At 47.2% G+C, this 5752-nt stretch overlaps 1 long non-coding RNA gene across 1 annotated transcript; it reads left to right on the forward strand.

Moving 5' to 3' along the window:
• Window positions 1-611: 611 nt before the first annotated feature.
• On the forward strand, window positions 612-5464 carry LOC148119586 (uncharacterized). The gene is made up of 3 exons (XR_007229074.3): window positions 612-1135; window positions 1822-1957; window positions 5069-5464. It is a non-coding gene; the product is annotated as an uncharacterized LOC148119586 (long non-coding RNA).
• The last annotated feature ends 288 nt before the right edge of the window (window positions 5465-5752 follow it).

Below are 5752 nucleotides of genomic sequence, written 5' to 3' on the forward strand. Positions count from 1 at the left end.
CCTACTCAGGGAAGAAGGTGTTCTAGCCGTGGGCTCGTCACAGTGTTAAGAGAACTCTTAACCCCCAGCGAGTTTGCTTTCCACCAGGCTTGTTGATCATCAGCCTTCCTCACTAGACTGTGAGATATTAAAATGTGTCATGTGCTCTGGGCCACCGGTCCACACTCACACCTACGCTTGCGCTTGTCTCTGGGCTGTGGTGGCCTTTGAATTCAAAGAGCTCATGGAAAGACTGCCGCTCGCTCGCTGCTTTATAGCCTCCCTCCCCACCTCACAGACCCTCGCTAGTTTCCTCCTTTCCCCATCCCTTCTTCCTACTCCTGCTCTCGCCCTCTCTTAGTTGGCTGTAACTTTGGCTGCTCGCCATATACTCACTGGGGCATTGAAGACCAGACTCAGACTTTAAAAGCAGGTGCCTAGGAATGAGCGGATGTCTTAAGCATGGCTAAGCATGTGACATGCGCTGTGTTGTAAAGGAAACGTGACTGACTCTGTGTTTCCTTTTAGAAACCAGTGCTTCCTTATAAATGCCAGAATCAAAAGTCAGGAAGGAGAATTTTATTTTTGTAAGAACTTTTAGAAAATTATTAATTATGAAACTAGATTGCTCAAATATACAAAGGCATCAGTTATCATTTGCCTGTCTAAAAGAAGGTTTGATAGATCTGTCTCAGCCATGGATGGGACAGTCTTTGCTCAGAGTCACTTTCCGGAGAACCTGGTTCATACTCTGCTGTTCAGAACAGAAGTAAAACTGCCATGAGGTGGATTGAGGGTCCGTGGCTCGCCTTTCTTTTTTTCTTTTTTTTTCTTTCTTCTCTTTTTGGGGGGGAGGGGTGTTAACCACATGGCCTTTCTAAGCGACCTTTGCAGTTTCTGCAGCTACTATTCTGGGGATTAAAGTCAATAGTTTGTGGGTTGGACAGTTTGGCTTGGTAACCCCCTAAGCACATTCTAGAAGAAAAAAAAGTGACCTGACAAAAGGTCTTTGAGAGGTGAACCGCTGAAATCCAGGAACACAGGAAGTTTGGAGTTTTCCAATTCCTCATTTGTGGTTCTTCTGAGCAGGCCATGGCGTTCAACTACAACACAGCTTCCCGAAACTCAGCAGAGCCTCGGTGCCTTCTCAGAGGATGTAAGGTGGACAGCTCAAGTTTGCTGTGTCTTCTGTCAAATTCTCTATTCCTTTACTCTTTCTTTTTCTGTGTGCATGTGAGCTTGCATGTGTGTGCCTGCACATGAATGTGTGTGTGTTCACGCACGTGTGCCCAAGCGTGTGAACGAATGTGCAGACACAAACATGGAGACCAGAGGTCAAACTTGGTTGTCTTCTCTATTGCCGTCTACGTTATTATTTGCTTCAGGGTCTCTCATTGACTTCAGAGTTATTGGTTCTTCAATCTCAGCTGTTGAGCAAGGCCCTGGGATCCTCCGGTTTCTGCTTCTACAGCGCTGAGATGGTCAGCCCGGGCCTCTGTGGCTACGAGCTCTTTCTACAGATGCCAGGGATCTGAACTTGAGTCCTCATGCTTGCCTTACTGAAGGCATTTCTCCAGCCTTCCCCCCCCACAACCAATCAAACAAGAAAGGAAGTAAGAAAGGTAGAAGGGAGGGGTAAACCAAACCTGCTCAATATTCAAGAAAAATCTTCACATTTTTTAAAGAATCAATACTGTTTTTTTTAAGATACAATTTAGTTTATCTAGTAATAATCTAAAAACAGTGATGATTATTCCTTTTTGGTCTCAAACACCAATCGTGCCATTTTATGGAATTTACTTTCCTTCAGTAATCACTGTAATTTCTTTATATCTAAAATAGAACACAGAAGTGCAAAGACGATGGCATCTCAAGAGCTAAACTGACATATGACTGATCCTAATTGCAAGGACGGCAAAGAGATACTATGTCTTTTCAATTTAGCAAGAAAAAGAAGGAGATTCAGAAGGACAACCAGGTAAGACAACTAGGTGGAAGATGTGGCTTGGGCTCAGGTGAGGGGCAGCTTATGCGTGGACAGGGAAGAAGGGCAAATAGCACTCCCTGGGGCTGAGCGCTAATGGGAATTAGGAGAGAGGATTAAAGAGACCTAACCGGCCAGTGAAAGAGCATTGAAGTTTTTCCTGCAATGGAGTCTGCTTTGGGTATTTGTGAGAAGTAAGACAAGATGCAGTGAGTGCTTGAACATGAATAGCGTGGCTTTCCTAAAGGAGGCTCGGGTACCACCATCGCGTTCCCACCATGCAGTGCATGAACTGAATGAAAAGAATGGCTATGGGAGGGATCACAGCATGCATGGTCAGTACTTGCCAGCTGACAGAGAATCAAGAACAGGGAGCAATGGCGATGGTTTTGAAGTTCTGAGCTCAGGTGCCTGGAAAGCAGAGGTCAGACCTCAAGAGAGGAACTCATTTTAAGATGCAGTGGATCAACTCAAGTCTAAGTGTCAAGTCAGAGGTAGAGGCAGCAGCAAGGAAATCACAGCCTGGCGGGGTGACAGGTGCAGACTCCCTGGCTTTAGAGAGAGGATTAGCGCCCCCTCTGGTGCTATTCCCAAGTACTCACTCAGCACAGAGAGCTCAACTGTCCTCCTTAGAGGAGGGATAGCTGACCTCAGAGAAGTGAAGGCTGAAAATTTCATCACAGACCCCCAAACAAGCGTAGAAGGTTCCAAGACAAGCAGCGTAGAGCATCCAGATGGGGAAGATGAGAATCCAGGCTGTGTCTTGGTGGAGGCAATCCCACAACCACACCAGAAGGAAGGTGCATTTTCCTCATTTTTATTTATCCTTTTGATCATCATTGACCCTCTTTCAAAACGGGCTAATCTTACTTTGCAATAATCCTATACTTAACAGAACGTCTGCCTCTGCCTCACACATCACAGATCACAGATGCGTGTGTCCAGATCAGATGTAACAAAAGCAGGGCTTTTAAAAAGACTTTTGTGTTTAATAGTTAAAGAGGAGCTTCTGAAAATACGATAGCCAAAGTGCATTAATACATGAATACTTTATAAAGATAGCAAGTAGTCACTCGTGAACAACCCCACCGAGAAAGTCTTCGTCGCTCACAGGAACTCTGACGTCTACACTGTGGGAAGGCACACACTAGCTGTGTACACTTGCCGTGATATCTTGCAGTAATCACCGAAGCCTAGGCTTTGGTCATCTTGCTAAGTCAGAGTACATTCTGGGGATACGGATAACCAAAGTGGACTTGAAAGGACTTAGGCAAGGACCAGAAGAACTGTGTGGAGGGCGGAGGGAGGGTCTATGGGGTCCAAGGGTGGCCATGGTGATCAAAATGTCTAGGGCAAACAGACACTGTGAGTCACCGAACAGTGAGTGGGTCCACAGGCTGAATTCCCCCAGATTTAACTTTTTTGTTGGTTACTGAATCTGAACACAGATTTCCCGCTCTTTCCCACAGTCTTCATCTGTAACCGAGGAGAAAGGATGTCTGTGGTCAGAAAACTACTCTTTGTACTCAGCACCTCCTAGGCTCAGTTGCAATAATCCACATTGCAAGTTGTCATTAATGTTCCGTAAGATAATACATGAAGACTGCTACACGTAGGGCTTGTGTTTCGGCAAGCGCTCGGTAAAGCATAGTCACACGCTCTGTGCTGTTATTCTTGCCTTTGCCGTTTGCTGGCTGTAGAACCTCACGGTAATGACTCCCTGTACGTGTTTATTAAACGCCAAAGCATTATCGTGAAATAATGGGACAGGGCAGTTAAAATGTATGCAGAGATTTACTAAGCAAATATCAGAGGCAGTGGACCAGGAAATACAGGTCAGACTTTGTGTGTCTAGGCCCTGCTCACTGAGTACACAGCCACATAGCGGTACGAGGTGGGTGTTGTTATACACCTAAGGTGACACCTAAGGGCTGCTCTGAGGGCTGGTCTTGATGGGAGTGAGACAGTAAGGGCCTGTGGTGTGTGTGCATTCTCAGGATGGCCGCTCTTATCCGGGAACAAGGGGCTTGTGGGCAAGTTCTTTGGCAAAGGTGGGAGGAGGCAACCTTCCATGCCTCAGTCCCTGGGTAGAGGGCAACAGGTTCTGTAGACTCTGAAGCAAGCTTTCTCAGGGTCGTGGGAGAGCAAGACAAATTTAGAAAGCAGCCATGCTCTGCAAGGGTCTTTGGATACATTTTCAGTAGAAAGGGACATGGGGGCTGCTTTGGGAACCCCCTCTGTACTGTTTACCTGCTCAGAGCCTTGTGTAGTCTTACCGAGTCCTTCATGAGACCAACTCTCCACACCTGGATTTTCTACTCTAGCCACACCGAGGTCTTTCCAGTTCCCTAACAGTTGTTCTTTCTGTTTTCCTCTCTCTGCCTCCAACATTCCCATCATGCTCTCCTGTCTCCTACAGGCCCACGAGCCAGGCCAGGTGCTAGCATGGGCAGCATTCCCTCCACTGACTGACCAGTAGTGACACCTGCTGTCTCAGGGCTCCTGGATACTATGGCGCTCTGGACTCTAATATACATCAGCACTCCTGACCTCCCGCTCCCGAGCAAGGTCACTGAGGGTGGAAACCACGCTTGTTTTCAGGGTCCCTAACACATAGCATAGTGCTAGTTGCACAGAAAGCACTTAGTAATCAAGAGGCCAGGGCGGGAGGTACACACTGCATAGGGAGACTGTCTGGTACACGAAAAGAGGAGAAAGTAAGGAGGTGCTTAGTAGGCGTTCAAGGAACAATTTTGAAAAAAAAAATCGCCATTACTTCACTCCATTAAAAACTCCACCAACAGTCTTTCCCTTCTCTCCACCCCTCTCGCCTTCCCCAACCCTACCCCCATCCCTACCCCACCCCCATGATCTCAACTTTTGCCCAGCAATCTTGTGGAGATGGAGGAAAGGCAGATACAGGAGCAGGGAAGAAGATATCTACATTAAGGGAGCCATTTTAGGGTTGGCAAGAGACTTGGCTCTAGAGTGGATCCCATGTGTCCATGGATGTCCCCAGCTAGGTCCTTGGACAGCAGAGGAGAGGGTGCCTGAACTGGCCTTGCCCCACTATCACACTGATGATTATCTCGAATATCACCATAGAATCTTCATCCGGCGACGGATGGAGATAGAGACAGAGACCCTCATCAGAGCAATGGACTGAGTGCCCAAGGTCCAGTTGAAGAGCAGAAGGAGGGAGAAGATGAGCAAGGAAGTCAGGACCGCGAGGGGTTGGTCCACCCACTCAGACAGTGTGCCTGATATAATGGGAGCTCACCAAAGCCAGATGGACTGGGACTGAACGAGCATGTCATCAAACCGGACTCTCTGATTGTGACTGACAGTGGGGGCTGACTGGGACTTGTTTCTACTGCATTTACTGGCTTTTTGGGAACCTAGTCTATTTGGATGCACAGCTTCCTAGGCCTGGATGGAGTGGGGAGGGCCTTGGACTTCCCACAGGGCAGGGTTCCCTGCCCTCTCTTAAGGAGAGGGAGGGAGGAGGGTGAGTGGGGGAGGGAGAAGGGAATGGGAGGAGGGGAGGAAGTGTAAATTTTTTAATGGAAAAATTAAAAAAAGAAAATTAAAAAGAAAAGAAAAGAAAACTCCACCAACAAATAAGGTGCTGACCGTTCTCCAAACAGGTAAATCAAACAGGGTCAAGAGGCACACATTTCCCTTCCCTGTGAGTGCGAGGAAGATATGTGTTGTCAGTAAGTAGAGCCAAATGCATGTTTTAGAATCCAGTAATGAACGCTAGGCATGGTCATTAATGCATCTTTTCTT

This window comes from Myodes glareolus, chromosome 16 (assembly GCF_982192425.1).
Source record: "Myodes glareolus chromosome 16, mMyoGla1.1, whole genome shotgun sequence".
NCBI lineage: Eukaryota > Metazoa > Chordata > Mammalia > Rodentia > Cricetidae > Myodes > Myodes glareolus.